This window comes from Patagioenas fasciata, chromosome 2, assembly GCF_037038585.1.
Source record: "Patagioenas fasciata isolate bPatFas1 chromosome 2, bPatFas1.hap1, whole genome shotgun sequence".
Taxonomy (NCBI): Eukaryota; Metazoa; Chordata; class Aves; order Columbiformes; family Columbidae; genus Patagioenas; species Patagioenas fasciata.
The window spans coordinates 106531321-106548418 of NC_092521.1; the positions used below are offsets into that span (position 1 = coordinate 106531321).

Sequence of the window (17098 nt, forward strand, 5' to 3'; positions counted from 1 at the left end):
TATTACAGACAGTGCTAAATTATCTCCAGGTCAATAAGTAAAACCAGGTATGATTCTGGACTGACAGGTATAAAAAAGCAGGCTCTGCTTTGAAATAGTAATCCCTCTTTCTTACACTGACAGCTACATGGCATATTCACAGTTAGCAGCAAAAACATGTTATATGTGTTTTTACCTCTCAGTAGCACAAAAACACAGTGGTTGTGACAGTTTGCTGTAGTCTCTTCCATAGCTATTGCATCTCATTTAGATGTGAGCAATTCTATTTTGAAACTCAAATATAAATAAGGGAAAAGCTGGTCCTGCAGAACTTATATTTCAAAAGCATTGCACAGTCTCACTTAAGGGGAATGACATGGCTGACAGTTAAAATAGGTCCTTTTTTTGTGGTTTGAGTATGTGCACTAAGGAATCATGAGAAAAAAGAGTGTGCAATGACAACCTGGTGTTGAAGCAAAGCTGGGCGCCTAAATTCCCTTGAAACTATGAAGTATACACAACATGAAGTTTGTTCCACCTACTTTGGAATGTCACAGCATCACAACAAAGCGTAGCATCTGTCTCATTTTTATGAGATAGATTCAGAATGTAAATTCACTAGTCCTCTTTTTCATCAATATCACTGTGTGCATTTATAAATGTATTTATAAATGCCACAGTAGACAGTGGAATCCATGCCTGACTGGTTGTCGTGGGGGAGTTATTTAGGATTCTGCTGGGGGGGGGGGGGGGGGCAGGGCGGGAACTGAGTGCATCTGCCGCACTGGTGCACACAGTAGACCATTTAACAACCTCCCTTTGCTCTCCACATCCTTGATTATTACACGAGACCTGTGAGACATAGTATTTGGAAGTGCTAGGCCTCAATTTAATAGGTATTCTTGTTTTGTTTGATTCTTTCCATTAACAGATGGCAATGAACATTAGTAGAAAACAGCGGCTTGTCTAAAGTACATTGGATTAGAGTTATCCACATAATTCACAGTATCTGAAATTTAGGATTGGATGATCTCAGTAGACACATATTGATACATCTAGTACTTCGTCGGATCACCCTGGCAAAAAAAGAAGGAAGCAGCTATTTATCTCCCTATTGAGAAGACTGAAGACAAAAATCTGCAAAACAAAGGCTCAAATTTGAATTCCAGGTCACCTACTAACTGCTATGGAATAGTAAAATTAGTCACCTCTCCAGCATTAATCTAAGAGGTATCATGGGACTGGCATGACATAAAACTTATGTTATTGACAAATCTGAATATATTTTAAGTACTCAGTTTAAAAAACATAAATGTCAGCCCTCTCAAGGAGGAGGATGATTATAAAGATATCCTTAAATGCACATCTTCTTGCATTTGCACTGGAAAAAAAATAACAAGGACTGTGATTAAACTCTTAGAGCCTCCACATTCTGAATCTTTAAAAATAACCCAGTAGTTCAGCTGTCAATCACTTAATGTATTTTAATGCACAAAGCCTGCATAAATTTTGTCATTAAATCAAACAGCATCATAGCAGTACAGCTATGCATATTCTTCAGTATTTTCATGATGACAGCCTAATAATCCATTGCATATAGGCAATCAAAATATTTTAACAGAAAGGATCTAACACAAAATCTGTCCACTTTCCAGGAAGAGAGTGAGGAATGTATACCAGTTGTTTCTGTATTAGTTTCTACTGCTCTGGATTTGGTTATAGTGTATAAATACTACTATCCCTCTATTATCCTGATATGCTAATTGTCTTAAATTATCAATTGGTATAATAATTATTAGTATACTAATAATACTAATAAGTATGCTAATTAACTGATTCTACATTTAGAGGCAGAATGACACAATCATACTTTGTCTGAAAGGTGGAGCAAATGACACTCTGAGGTCTCCGCTTTGTTTCAGGTTGTGTTTTGATAAGCAAGTCCCTTAGGCAGCTGGGTGACTCTCACCCCCTTGGCCTCCCAGCTGCCTTGTAGGAGAGATGCAGCTTCATTACACTGACTTGTTTCCTGTTCGTTTAGTAAATGGTGCAAGATCTGCTTTAAAGTGTGTGTACACTTACGTAGTCTGTCTGTTTAGCAGGCTAAATCAGATCCAATCCTTAATATATGCTTTCAAAATGTACAAAAGCATGTAGATAAATATCTGTAGACAGTTTCTGTTCTGCCATCTATAGCCAAAAGTTTGGTGAAGTAAAATGGAATGCAGTTTGAAGCTAATGATATATGTTGCGTGTTGTATATGTTAACTACATTTCTTCTTGTATTCTCCATCTAGCTTGAGTCATTTTCACTCACCTGTACAGAAAAACATAAAGTAATCTTGTGAGCAATTAACTAATGATGGCATACTCTTATAATAAACTCAGGGCTAATGTAGACTTGAACATATGATGAAAGAGGGATTAAGATTTTGTTGGTTTAGTCCTTTAACTAAATTACTTTTGCCTGAATTTGTCCTGCTGACTGGATTTTAAAGACACATCATCTGATATGATAAAGCTCCGGCTCTCCTTCCCTCACAGAATCACAGAATGGTTAGGGTTGGAAGGGACCTCTGGAGATCATCTAGTCCAATCCACCTGCTAAAGCAGCTACATCTAAAGCAGATTTGCGCAGGTATGTGTCCAGGTGGGTCTTGAAGGAGACTCCACAACCTCTCTGGGCAGTCTGTTCCAGTGTTCTGTTACCCTCAAAATAGTTTCTCCTCATATTCAGATGGAACCTCCTATGTTTCAGTCTGTGCCTGTTGCCCCTCATCCTATTGTTGGGCACCACTGAAAAGAGTCTGGTCCCATCCTCTTGACATCCACCCTTGAGATATTTATAAACATTGATAAGATCCCCTCTCAGCCTTCTCTTCTCCAGGCTGAACAAACCCAGCTCTCTCAGTCTCCTCTCATAAGGAAGATGCTCCAGACCCCTAATCACCAGTAGCCTGCCACTGGACTCCCTCCAGTAATTCCTTGTCCTTCTTAAACTGGGAAGCCCAGAACTGGATGCAGTACTCCAGATGCAGTCTCACCAGGGCAGAGTAGAGGGAGAGGATAATCTCCCTTGACCTGCTGGTCATGCTTTTCCTAATGCATTCCAGGACACCCTTGGCTTTCTTGGCCATAAGGGCACATTGTTGACTCAAGGTCAACCTGTTGTGGACGAGAACTCCCAAGTCCTTCCTTGCAATGCTACTTTCCAGCAGGTCAACCCCTAACCTGTACAGATACCTGGGATTATTCCTCCCCAGGTGCAGGACTCTACACTTGTCCTTGTTAAACTTCATTAGGTTCTTCTCTGCCCAGTCCTCCAGCCTGTCCAGGTCTCACTGGATGGCAGCACAGCCTTCTGGTTTGTCAGCCCTTCCTCCCAGTTTGGTATCATCAGCAAACTTGCTGAGGGTGCACTCAGTCTCTTCATCCAAGTCATTTATGAATAGGTTGAACAGGACTGGACACAACAATGACCCCTGGGGAACCCCACTAACTACAGGCCTCCAACCAGATTCTGCACCATTGATCACAACCCTCTGAGCTTTGCCATCCAGCCAGTTCATGATCCATCTCACCATGCATTCATCCAGCCCACACTGCCTGAACTTGCCTATGAGGAGGTTGTGAGAGACCGTGTCAAAAGCCTTGCTGAAGTCAAGGTAGACAACATCCACTGCTCTTCCCTCATCTACCCAGCCGGTCATACCATCATAGAAGGCTATCAGGTTAGTCAAACATTATTTCCTTTTGGTGAACCCGTGCTAACTACTCCTGATAACCTTCTTTTCCTCCACATGCTTGGAGATGACATCCAGAATAAGTTGTTTCATCACTTTTCCAGGGGTGGAGGTAAAGCTGACTGGCCTGTAGTTTCCTGGGTCATCCTTCTTGCCCTTTTTGAAGACTGGAGTGACATTAGCTTTCTTCCAGTCCTCAGGCACTTCTCCTGTTATCCAAGACCTTTCAAAGATGATGGAGAGTGGCTTAACAATAACATCTGCCAACTCTCTCAGCATTCATGGATGTATCCCATCAGGGCCCATGGATTTGTGGATGTCCAGTTTGTTTAAATGATCTCTAACCTGATCCTCCTCAACCAAAGGAAAGTCTTCCTTTTGCCAGATTTTCTCTCCTGTCTCTAGGGTCTGAGATTCCTGAGGGCTGGTCTTAGCAGTAAAGATGGAAGCGAAGAAGGCATTCAGTAACTCTGCCTTCTTTATATCATCTGTCACCAGGATGCCCACCTCATTCAGCAGCGGACCTACATTTTCCCTAACCTTCCTTTTGCTGCTGCTGTACTTGAAGAAGCCCTTCTTGTTGTCTTTGACATCCCTGGTCAGATTTAATTCCAAGTGGAGCTTGGCCTTCCTCACAACATTCCTGCATACTCTAACAGCCACCTTATATTCCTCCCAGGTGGTCTGTCCCTTTTTCCACATTACATGAACACCCTTCTTCCACCTGAGATTTGACATGAGCTCCTTACTCATCCGTGCTGGCCTCTTACTCCCTTTACTTGATTTCTTCCTCATAGGGATGCATCGGTCTTGAGCTTGGAGGAATCACAGAATCACAGAAGGTCAGGGATTGGAAGGGACCTCAAAAGATCATCCAGTCCAATCCGCCTGCCAGAGCAGGATCACCTAGATGAGTTTACACAGGAAGGCGTCCAGGCGGGTTTTGAATGTCTCCAGAGAAGAACACTCCACAACCTCCCTGGAAAAGTTTGAATATTAACCAGCCGTCTTGGATGCCCCTACCTTCTAGAGCCCTATCCCATGGGATTCTTCCAAGCAGGACCTTGAAAAGGCCAAAGTTCACCCTGCTGAAGTCCATGGTTTTAGTCCTACTTATTGTCCCACTTTCTCCATGCAGGATCCTGAACTCCACCATCTCATGGTTGACACAGCCAAGGTTGCCCCCAGCCATGACATCTCCAACCAGTTCTTCTTTGTTTGTCAGGACAAGGTCCAGCAGCACACCTCTCCTTGTTGGCTCCTCCACCATCTGTGTAAAAAATTTGTCACCAATGATCTGTAGGAAGCTCGTGGACTGTGCATGCTTAACTGTGTTGCCCACCCAGCAGATGTCAGGGTGATTGAAGTCTCCAATGGGAACCAGGGCACATGATTGTGAGGCTACTTCCAGCTGTCTGTAGAAAGCTTCATCACCTTCCTCTTCCTGATCAGGTGGCCTGTAGTAAACACTCACAATAGTGCCCCCCTTGTTAACTTGTCCCTTGATTTTTACCCACAAGGACTGTGGGGAACTATGGTGGGTCCTTGGATTCCCTGACAGAGGGTATGGGAACAGAGATTGACCTTGAAGATAAGAAGGGAGTAAAAGAGTATCCAGAGATATTAAGGTGTACCCATGAGAAAGAAGGGAGTAAAAGAGTAACATTGACAATAGCAAAATTAGCCAATGATACGTTACTATTGCAACCTATAACCAATAGCAAAAAGACACATGAGCTGGTAAAGACTATATAAAAAGGCGTTTGTGGCAATAAATGGAGACTGCTGTTGGTACATAAGAAGAACTTTGTCTGTGTCATTTGTCCGTCTCAACCATGACAAAGGACTCAACTCGTTCATCACCCCACCCTAGGCAAAGTTCAAGACGTTCAAGTTACTCTCTCACATGAAGTGCAACTCCTCCACGTCACCTTGCTGGCCTCTATTTCCTAAAAAGTACATAGCCTTCCATTACTACATTCCAGTCATGTGAACTGTCCCACCACCTCTCTGTAACAGCAATAAGATCATGGCTCTGTGAATGCACATAGGTCTCTAATTCTTCCTGTTTATTCCTCGTGCTACGTGCATTGGTGCATATACACTTCAGGGAAGTTCTCAAGCATGCAGGTTTCTCATGAGTTTCTCATGTTCTGCAGTCTGAGAACCAGCATGATCATGTTATTGCAAAGATAAAGCTGGAGGAAGGCCATGGAAGATGGGTGCTAGGGTTAGGATTAGTGTTAGGGTCTAGGTTTGGGTTAGATTTGGGGTTTGGGTTAGGTTTAGGGTTATGGTTAGGGTTAGATTTTGTGTTAGAGTTAGGGTCTTTTACCCTAACACTGCTCTCTAAATGTCTGTCTCATTGGTGATCCCCAAGAAAACTCTCTGAAATTACTGCATTACAAGTAATAGATTACAGTAAAAGAAGTACACATTTTACATAGATGAGCAAGCAAAATTCTCAGAATTAATAATTGAAGCTGTTAGAAAACTGATAGTGTGTGATTGCTGCATAGAATCTTTCCTCATTTTGGCATTTTTGCATCAGCTGAACTTAGTATAAGACTTTGCATATTAGCAATGTACACAATTGTTGCTAGTGCTAGAAATTACTGCTTATATGGACAGACTTTTTATGTGGTTGTATGGGGGGATCTAAACTTAGCAGTCATTAAACACTTGTCAAGTACTGGAACAGGCTGCACAGAGAAGTGATTGAGTCACCATCCCCGAAGGTATTTAAAAGACGTGTAGATATGGTGCTTAGGGACATGGTTCAGTGTTGTACTTGGCAGTGCTAGGTTAATGGTTGGACTTGATGATATTAAGGGTCTTTTCCAACCTAAATGATTCTATGAAACGGAAATGAAAATCACAGAAACAATACAGCATCTCTATGCTGATGCATATAGATAGGTGAAACAAACTGAATTTCAGTGAGAAAAAGAATTGTGGAAATAGGCAAGTTTGGAAAGGTAGAAAATTGCTAGGACATTGTTGAAAGTCTGCATCTAGAATCTTGGTCTATTCTCTAGATGTAAATAATCTTTCCTGCCCTCACCCCTCTACCTCCAGGGAGCAGTACAGGTTCTTACAAATGCAGAACTTTTCCATGTCCCTACTTCACACACAATAAGTAAGCAATTGTCTGACAGACCATTCATGCCAAATGGTTTGTGAAAAAGAGCATGTTACATATCTAATGCAAAAAATATACATACTAAATAACTAATTATATAATACATAAACAATTTAATAACAATTAAAATAAAAAAATATGTAAAATTAAATGCTTAGTTGCACTTTGAAGACAAATTTAGAAAATACAAACCCATACATATGAGAGGTATTTAAAATTCACATTTATTAGGGGTGTTCAAAATTTGCCTGCCAGCTTTTTCTGGGTTCACTTTGAATGTATGAGACTGAACAGAAACCATGGACTCCAACACATTTTCTTTTTGGAGTGTAAGTATTTGATTCTGAACCTGTCTCAAGTGTAAGGGCTTACTAGGTACTCAAACTTGCACAGAAAAATGAGGTAAAAAATACTTCTGTGCTTTTGAAGAGTTACCAAACTATCCCTTTTCTGTTTTGACTACTTCTCATGCTTCTCTTCCAGCTTGTGGTCTGTCTTGTGATTCCATGTCTGGCTGTGAATGAATTAAGTCTGTCAATATCCTTTTGACTTCTTATTAAACAAGAGCTTCACTTTCCACAGCCATCTCTTTCCCCCTCTGACTTTCCTGATGATCTTAAGACTCCTACAGGGGCATCTCTCAGGCTGAGCACCATGAAGAGGTGAGCAGCTCCATAATTAGCTGCTCCTCCCAAAGCAGTGTTCCCTGAGCCAGCAGCAAATGGCAATTTCTAGCAGGTGAATTGTTGCTGTTGGTTATTTTCCCTCCTTCACATGTGCAACCACTTCCATTCCCACTTGAGTAGAAAAAAGTCCATTTTAACCCTCTCTTTTTTTTTTTTACTTTGTGGAAATAAAGTTAGCTGCATTACAATCATAGAATCATTTTGATTGGAAAAGACCTTTAAGATCATCGGGTCCAAACGTTTACCTGACACTGTCACTAAACTGTGTCTCTAAGAACCATTTGCATTCATTTTTCACATACAGAATTGGGAAGACAACTGTTTGCACTTGTTTGAAAGACATCAAGACATTATGTAGCAGGAGTTAACAAGGGGGTCCAATGTCGCTGCTGGTTTCAGAAGGTCATTTTTGGTTTCTTAATCAGGAAAAGGGTAAAGACTACTTTCATTATGGTATTGAGGGTACTGTCTGTACCCATGTGTGTTTGCTGTGATAGCCAGTATCCAAGCCAGGAATCTACATTGGAAACTCTGGTTACTGTCACTTTGTCAAAGCTTTGTGTTCACTTTCAGGGCAAAACTTCACAGGAAAATAGCTTACTTTCCCCAGAAACAGAAAATATTTGCCAGTCTACACTGACATTCAGATTTTTCACATTTCAGCAGAACAGATGAATTAGGATATTATGAATGCCCACGGCACTGAGTGTGTGCAACTGCTTTTATGTTTTTGCGGGTTACAACCCAAATTTCCAGATGACCATATATACCAAGTATATACGCTCAAAACCAATCCTTTCTGTCTTCAATGACGGAAAGGGCTCCTGCAGAGATGGGATTTATTCTCATCCACTTGAGTTACAAAGGTGTCTTGGTTTTGTTAAAAACAAGTTTCTCTTTTAGTGAATTTTCCTTTCAGCTAAAGTCTTCTTAGTAACTGCACTTTTCTAAAGTAGGATACATGTTTTGGTAGACATAGCAATGCAATGCAAGGTCTCTGATAAGGATGCAGATCTATGAGTAGGATGTCTGCAGGAACAAGTGGCTATGTTTACATGGGATTCTTCAGTGGGTCAGTGTGGACTGGTGGGTACGACCAGTGTCATTTAATCAAGTTGTTTTATTGATGAGATATGTTTGTGAAATAAGTATCTTGTGTTATGATGTAGTAAAAGTATAGACTGAATACAAACATACACAGAGATGTAAGTCTTCACATAATGTTTTACCAATAAACTTATAAACAGCATGCTAATTTACTTAGGCATATGTGGTATTTTTCTTCAAATTATGTGTAGTAAATATGTTTCTGTTCATTTCACAGAATATTAGATAATGCTCTCACTGCTGAAATATTTCTAATAAAGGCATTGTAGTGTCTTTAAAGCTCTTCCAGTAGCTATGAGGCTGAACACTGAACCATTATTTTAATTCTTATTATGCATCTCAGTTATCCAAAAGGTCCACGTTCCAAATGAAGCTGTACTATGCAAACCACAGACTATGCTGGGTTTACTATGCTGGGTTTTTAAAATTATTTTTCTTGTTAATGCATATTCTATTATGAGAGTCCCGACTTTCTCTTTCTTCTTTCTCTTTCTTTCTTTCTTTCTTTCTTTCTTTCTTTCTTTCTTTCTCTCTTTCTCTCTTTCTCACTTTCTCACTTTCTCACTTTCTCACTTTCTCACTTTCTCACTTTCTCTCTCTTTCTCTCTTTCTCTCTTTCTCTCTTTCTCTCTCTTTTTCTCTCTTTCTCTCTCTCTTTCTCTCTCTCTTTCTCTCTCTCTTTCTTTCTCTCTTTCTCTCTTTCTCTCCTTCCTTCCTTCCTTCCTTCCTTCCTTCCTTCCTTCCTTCCTTCCTTCCTTCCTTCCTTCCTTCCTTCCTTCCTTCCTTCCTTCCTTCCTTCCTTCCTTCCTTCCTTCCCTTTCCTCTTTTCTCTTTTCTTTTCTTTTCTTTTCTTTTCTTTTCTTTTCTTTTCTTTTCTTTTCTTTTCTTTTCTTTTCTTTTCTTTTCTTTTCTTTTCTTTTCTTTTCTTTTCTTTTCTTTTCTTTTCTTTTCTTTTCTTTTCTTTTCTCTTTTCTTTTCTTTTCTCTTTTCTTTTTTTCTTTTCTTTTCTTTTCTTTTCTTTTCTTTTCTTTTCTTTTCTTTTCTTTTCTTTTCTTTTCTTTTCTTTTCTTTTCTTTTCTTTTCTTTTCTTTTCTTTTCTTTTCTTTTCTTTTCTTTTCTTCTTTTCTTTTCTTTTCTTTTTTCCTTTCCTTTTCTTTTCTTTTCTTTTCTTTTCTTTTCTTTTCTTTTCTTTTCTTTTCTTTTCTTTTCTTTTCTTTTCTTTTCTTTTCTTTTCTTTTCTTTTCTTTTCTTTTCTTTTCTTTTCTTTTCTTTTCTTTTCTTTTTTCCTTTTCTTTCCTTTTCTTTCCTTTTCTTTCCTTTTCTTTCCTTTTCTTTCCTCTTCCTTTCTTTTCTTTTTCTTTTCTTCTTTTCTCTCTTTCTTTCTCTTTCCTTCTCTTCCTCTCTTTCTCTTTCTCTCTCTCTCTTTCTTTCTCTATTTCATCTGTCTATCTGTTTATTTTAAGGTAGCTTCTGCAAGGTTGTTTTCTTGTCTTAAATCTGTGTGTTCCTTAGGGCACATTTTAACAAAGGGAAAGATTAAGCTTAAATGAACATCTCCAGGTCTCCAGGTAGCCTAGCAAAGAAATATGATTAGTAATATCTTTCACCTAACTGTATGCAGATAAATGTCTGAAGTGAAAGCAAATTCAGAATTGGTTGGACAGAGCCTGGCAGTGCAGTGAGAGAGAAAAGGTAAAAAGATAATATCTTGTGAACTTGTTTAAAAGAAGAGAGAAAATGAAAGATATACTTAACGGGTTGGATCTACCTTATGGAGTAAAATACAGAGCATGCCAGAGGTGAAAGAAAGGGCTATGTTGCCCTCTGCAGAAGCTTTGCAGGGATGTAGAGAGCACCTAAGAGTGTTAAGTGTTAAGGGAGATATTCTCTCTGAGACCCAAGGACTCTGCTTTTTTAACTCTTGAATAATGAACCCGATTTTTTTCACTGTCTTGCTTCAATGCTGTGAAAGTTGTCAAGATCACTTGATATGATCCTTTCTACTGAGGGTGCATTGGTTTGGGGTCCCAGTCTCTGCAGAATGGCCTGTCTCCTGGTTTGAAGTTGTGAGCCAGTATTTCAAGTCAAGTTGTCCTTGAGGTCACAGCAAGCCACTGCAGATCCTGTAGAGTTTTACTCAAGGATATAAGGTAGAAGTTGAGGTCAAAACCCTCTTCTACATGCATGTCTCTTGGGACATATGGTATCTGCTAAGGTCGTCCATACAGCAGTTCATAGGGGTTATCTTGAACGTTGCCTCTAGGTTGGATTCTTATTCTAAGCATGGGTATTGGGAGGGCTTGCACCCGGGTCAGAACTATCCTGAAAAAGGAACATCTAGTACAAGGAGGTATTTATACTCTTTTCTAGGCAATTCTTTGAAATCAGTCTGCCAGAGCTCTCCGGGTGTATTTCCAGATTTTATAGCTCTCATTACTACTTCGTTCACAGCATTTGGGTCATTGCTTTTACAAATGCTTCATTGTTGTTCTACTGTTTGCACAATCAGTGCCATTTTAGGTCCTATGTTGAACTTTTGTAAATGTTTCAACAGTTTTTCTGTACTCCAAGGAGTGGCCTCATGTTCTTGTTTTATTATTTCCCATAGGATGGACTCAGGAACTACAGCTCACCCAGTGGGGGTAATTGCCCATCCTCTAGGTTCAAAATTTGCACCTAGTATTTCAATCAACTGACAGTCTTCTGCCCTATATTCTGGTTTTTCTTTTGGCAGAGCTATTTCTTGAAGGGGTACTAGGGCTAAGACTTTTTTTCTCTAGGGTGCCTTTTTCTGCAGCCTCTTCAGCTGCGTGGTCAGCTAAATGGTTTCGTAATTCAAGTTCAGTCTTAGATGCTTGGTGAGCTCTGCAATGCGTAACAGTGACCTGTGGGTTTCTGGACTCCTCCAAGCAGTGCTAAAATTTGTTTGGTATGCTAGATTGCTGTCCCTCGATCTGCCAGTAATCCTCTTTCTTTCCAAATAGCTCCATATGCATGAACTACTCCAAAGGCATATTTTGAGTCAGTCCAAATGTTCATGCATTTTCCTTCACTCAATTCCAGTGCTTGAGTGAGTGCTATTAATTCTGCCTTTTGGGCTGATACATCTGAGGGCAGGGCACTCAATTAAATTACCTTATCCTGAGTGGTCACCGCATATCCTGGTAGATATTTTTCATTTTGGACAAAGCTGCTTCCATCAGTATACAGCTCCCAGTCTAGATTTTCTAAGGGAATATCCCTTAAATCTGGTCTACTAGAGTATACTTCTTCTATAGTTTGTAGACAATCATGTTCAGAAGCCCCTTCCACATAAACATAGCAGGGTTAAGAATCGAGGTAGTTCTCAGTGTTGTGTTGTTCTGTTCTAACAGAACCACCTGGTATATGAGCATTCGACTTGGTGTCAGCCAGTGAACTCCTCTCTGTTCAAGAACAGTGAGTACCACATGTGGAACATAGACAACTATATTTTGTCTCAAAGTTAATTTGCGAGCTTCTCGAACCAAGAGGACAGTGGCTGACACTGCCCTCAGACAGCCAGGCCAGCCCTGGTTCATGTTGTCAAGTTGCTTGGAAAAGTAGGCCACAGCTTTTCTCTGGTCCCCTAAAAACTGTGCCAGTAGCCCCAGTGCTATAGTCTGTCTTTCACATGTGAATAACTCAAAAGGATGAGAGGGGTCTGGCAGTCCCAGTGCTGGAACTCGCATAAGTGCTCACTTAAGCTGTAGAAATGTGGCTCGTGAGTCATCAGTCCAGATTATAATATCTTTTTGGGCCACCTTTAAGAGCTCTAGAGAGGTTTCAATAACAAGCCATAGTTGCTTATCCATAAGCGACACCACCCGACCATTTCGAGAAACGCACATAGCTCTCTTATTGCCTATGGCTGCAGAAGTTTGCGTATCATTTCCTTGCGTTTCTGTCCCAGCCTCCTTTGACCTTTAAGGATTTCAAATCCCAGGTAGGTAAGGGTGGTTTTGACTACTTGGGCCTTTTTCTTGGACACTGGATATCTGCTCAGTCCTGGAAAGTTCAATAGAGCTACAGTTTGATCCCAGAATTGTTGCTCCATCTCCATGGCAGTTAGAATATCATCTACATATTGCAGCAAGGCTCCAACAGGATTTTGGCTCCTCCATTCTTCTAGTTCCTTAGCTAACTGATTCCCCAAAATTGTGGGGCTATGCTTAAAGCCCTGCAGGAGGACTGTCCATGTCAATTGAGTTTTTCTGCCTGTATTCAGGTTTTCCCATTTGAAAGTAAACAATTCTTGGCTCTCACTGCTCAAGGGGATACAGAAAAAGGCATCTTTCAAATTTAATACTGTGAACCATTGCAGGTTCTCACTTAATGTGGTTAGCAGAGTGTATGGATTCGCCACTACTGGGTGTATATCTGCTACTATTTTGTTAGTGGCTCTGAGATCCTTCACCAAGCTATAATCTTTCCTGTTTGCCTTTTTAACTGGTAAAATGGGAATATTAAATTTAGATTCACATTCCTTCAATAGGGCATATTTTATAAACTTTTCTATAATGGGGAGTAGCCCTCTTCGGCTCTCTAGCTTCAAAGGATGTTGGTTTTGTCTTACCAGTCCCATCCCAGGTTTTAATCTGATTCTCACAGGTTCAGCTCTCTTTGATAATCCTGGTACTTCTGCAGCCCATACTATTGGAATGACTGCATTCTCAAGTGGTGTTGGCAGAGGATCCTTGTCTGGATGGAGAGACTGCAACATAAAAATAGAGGCTTCCACATATTTAGGTTCTGGAATAACGACTTGTATCTTTCAATCTTTAAGCTTAATTTCAGCATTTAATTTTTCTAATAAGTCCCTTCCAAGGAGGGACTTGGGAGCATCAGGTAAACAGAGAAACTGATGGGTCATCCATTTTTTCCCTAGCTTGAATTCAATTAGATTAAAGAAAGATCATGTTTTGTGATTCCCTGTGGCACCGATAATTGTTGCAGAATCATTACTTAATTTTCCCTGCACAGTGTTTAACACAGAATAACTAGCTCCTGTGCCAACTAAGAATTCTGTTTTCCTGCTCAGAGAACACCTCAACTATAACTAGAGGTTCTACTTGGGAAGAGTCCTCCAGTTCCCTTCAGTCATTGTTTGAGATGGCCATAGGGGGGTTTGGAGGCCCTTTGGCTTCAGTTGCAGACAGTCCATCTTCCAGTGGCCCTCCTTTTTACAATAGGCACACTGGTTAAGACCTAGTTCCCCAGGAGGGTTGGAGAGAGACTGTCCATGTCTTCATCCCCTTCCCGTTCCTGGGGGCACCATTCCTTTAGAGATTCCTTCCGTCACTGCGATGACTCTTTGCTTGGTTACTTCTCACTAGTGTTCTCTATTCCTATAAGGATCCCAAGCTACATCTAAGAACTTTCCAAGATCATATTGGTCTTGTCCTTTAAGTTTCTGTAATTTTCTCCTGATGTCTTAAAATTAGAGTAGGAAATAAAAAAAACCCTTGATCCTTCCGCCATCTGCCAGAAAGCAGAAAAGGCAGTGTGCTTTATTTCTGAAGTACCCCTGAAAATAGTGTTAACTGATTTTGTGCTTTTTCTTCTTTAAATGTAATTTACACAAAGAAGCAACTTGGATTCCCGTTTCCTCTTTAGCACATTAAAAAGTCTTTACAGGTGTTTAGAGTTTAATAGTTTCAGTTCTCCTGTAGCTCAAGAACTAACATAAAAATAATCTCTTTCTGGTCTTTTACACAATATACACACCATTAGGGGTACTGCAGCTTTGCCACATTAAATACTTTCAGGAAAAAAAATCTTAAATTCAGCTCCACTGAAGCTAAATTTTTCTGTTGTTTTCTGGGGTTGCTAGATTTTTTCCACATACTGTAACACATCCTCATTTTCTTTTCTAAGAAACCAGAATGCATTAAACCTCTAAAAGTGTCCTAAACTGTCTGGCAGCACTAGTATGTTTAATATTCCTTCACAGAGCAAGTTTCTCATCCTAAGCACTTAATTTTATATTGTGCTGCAACAGGAATTTTAAATAAGAAGCAGAGTCATAAAAAACTTAGTATATTTAATTTAGAAGGATCAAATTCACAAATAATAGTTTTTCAAAAGCTACACCATGCTGTTCTTGTATGTGACTTTCTGTCCAATTAAAAATTAAAGGTTATTTTTCCCTGACTCTATTTTTATATATTTTGCCCAATCTCTTCTTTTTAATAGAAGGCATTTTTATCATAAGCTAATAACAAACTAGAGTCAGAAATTAATAATGCGGGAAGTACAAATGCCTCATAAATAATGTCTGGCATGCTCTTTTCAGGAACAGAGTGCACACCAAGGCAAATTATTCTTTCTTAGATGGTATGGTATGTTTTGCTTCCTGAATGAGCAACAGACTGTTCATTACAAGGACATCACAGGACAGCAAGGACTCTTTGCACCAGGTGGCCAATATTCATAAAGATATTTGGATACTTATTGGGATTTAAACTAAAATACTAGACAGCAAACTCCAATGACTTCAGTTCACCTAAGTGCTTTAGACATGCTCAACTCAAATTCTGGCAGTTTGAAATGCAGCATCTAACTTTCCAAACCTAAGGATTCCTCCAGCTCACACCCACAGGAATGAGATCACAAATCAGCTCTTAGCATTTTCTCTAGGCAGACATTTTTGTCAGAGCAAATCTATTTAATAACAGTAATCCACTAGAGCATGAATAATGTTGATTACATGGGTAGCCTTAGACTGACCCCCTTGTCTGTGAGTGCTCTTAATGGAGTCATTTGATGTCAGCCTAACAAATACCACCTTCATGTTGTCTGGTGTTAATTTAAGGAGTCACTCTACAGTGTTTCACTCATCCATCAAATTCATATACTAAGCACCACTAGAGCGGAGAATAGGAGTCTGAGTTTTATTATTAAGGCTGCCTGGAAGCCAGGTCCTGTGAGGTGGGGTAACCAGTACATCCTAAGAGGAACTCGGTAAATGTATGTGTATGTCTTTGGCCCTTTTATAAATGGCAGAGAAGCATGTGCTATGGCATGCACATAATTGCATAAGATGTGCACTTCTCTATGGAATTGGAACTAATATACTAGTGGTACTTTAAAATAGAGGGATAAATATTTACTTTATTGATTCATTTATGAAAAATACACAAACTATCTCTTGTTTTCTTACAAATGAAGTCTCAATCTCCTCTTAATCTTAAACTGGACATTAAAGCAGTCTTTTTTACCAAAGAGCCTGAGGCAAGAGGTCCTCTGTGAAGTTCTGATAACTTTTCAAACCCCAAGGAATGGTAAATGGAGATCACATTAGCTATTTGTATCACTCTTTATAGTAGATTTCACAGTGCAGTCTCTCATGCTCTGTGGGACTTTTATGGGGTATACTATGATTCCTGTAGTCTGAAAATGGCAGTGGCATTTGTATAGTTCCTGGCAGGTTCTTTATTTGCAGTGGCATACCCATAACTGAAGCTAGGTAACCTCTGTTAAACTCATAGTAAGTTCAAGGATTTTCCATGAGGCAATGAAGAACTGCTAGTCATAATGCTGCAAACTGCATTTCTCGAGGAAATCTGAAAGGTAGGAAAAAGTAAAGGAAAAAGTTTCACTGGTGCCATGATAGCCTCTTTTGAGAGGGGACTTTAATGTGGTGTTTATGCTGCTTGTGAGAAGGGACTTTACTGTGGCTTTTTTGCTGCTTTTGTCTATGCATGCACACTGTGCATCCTTCAGTGCTTTGCTGGAAAATGAAGCACTTCTGTGTGCCATATCATGTGTACCTGAAACCCAGCACACATGAATCTAGCAGATGTTGCCTATGAAAACCACAAAAATTTGGCAAACTGTTTCAAAAAAACAAAGTATCTTTTTAAAATTTCCAGTCTGGAAAGCAAGCACAGATAACTATTCCCATTTTTTCAACGGTTTCTCAGAAAACAATTAGTACCTTCTTGAAAGGTTATATCACCAGTGGGAAAGGAAATCTTAAATTTTAAGCCCACTTGCCTCATCTAAATAAACCCACAGAATAACATGAGATGCCCGGGAGCTCAGGTGGACCCATGGATGGGGGCAAGCTGAATGCAACTGGCAAGGCATCTGCAGCAACAGCATTAATGGAATCTCTCTCCCCTGGGGAGCCCCTGGAGCCAGGGAGCTGACCAGTCCCTGGGCAGCGTGGATTACGCTGGGTGGGCGAAGTGGGGGCTGACAGCCCTTGGTTAGCACGTGTGTGGAGTGCTCCCAGAGAGGATGTGAGGGGTTAGTTTTCCTTCCTGCTCCAGCTCTCTGCCTTTACTGGAACCCATTCTGAAACAGGTACAGAGAAGAGTGTTCTTCATGGCTTGATAATGAGGGTTCTGATAGAGTCCAGCCGTGTGTTTGTGATGGACTGTGGTTCCCACACGTTCACATCTCAGCATTTTCAAATG

At 40.2% G+C, this 17098-nt stretch overlaps 1 long non-coding RNA gene across 4 annotated transcripts in view; it reads left to right on the forward strand.

Annotated features, from left to right (window-relative positions):
- The window catches only part of LOC139827230 (uncharacterized), a 30450-nt gene extending 21641 nt beyond the window's left edge, over positions 1 to 8809 (forward strand). For all 4 annotated transcript variants that reach the window (XR_011737650.1, XR_011737649.1, XR_011737651.1 and 1 more), the window contains exon 7: positions 911 to 8809. This is a non-coding gene — a long non-coding RNA (uncharacterized lncRNA). The remainder of the gene's footprint in view (positions 1 to 910) is intronic.
- Positions 8810 to 17098: the final 8289 nt, after the last annotated feature.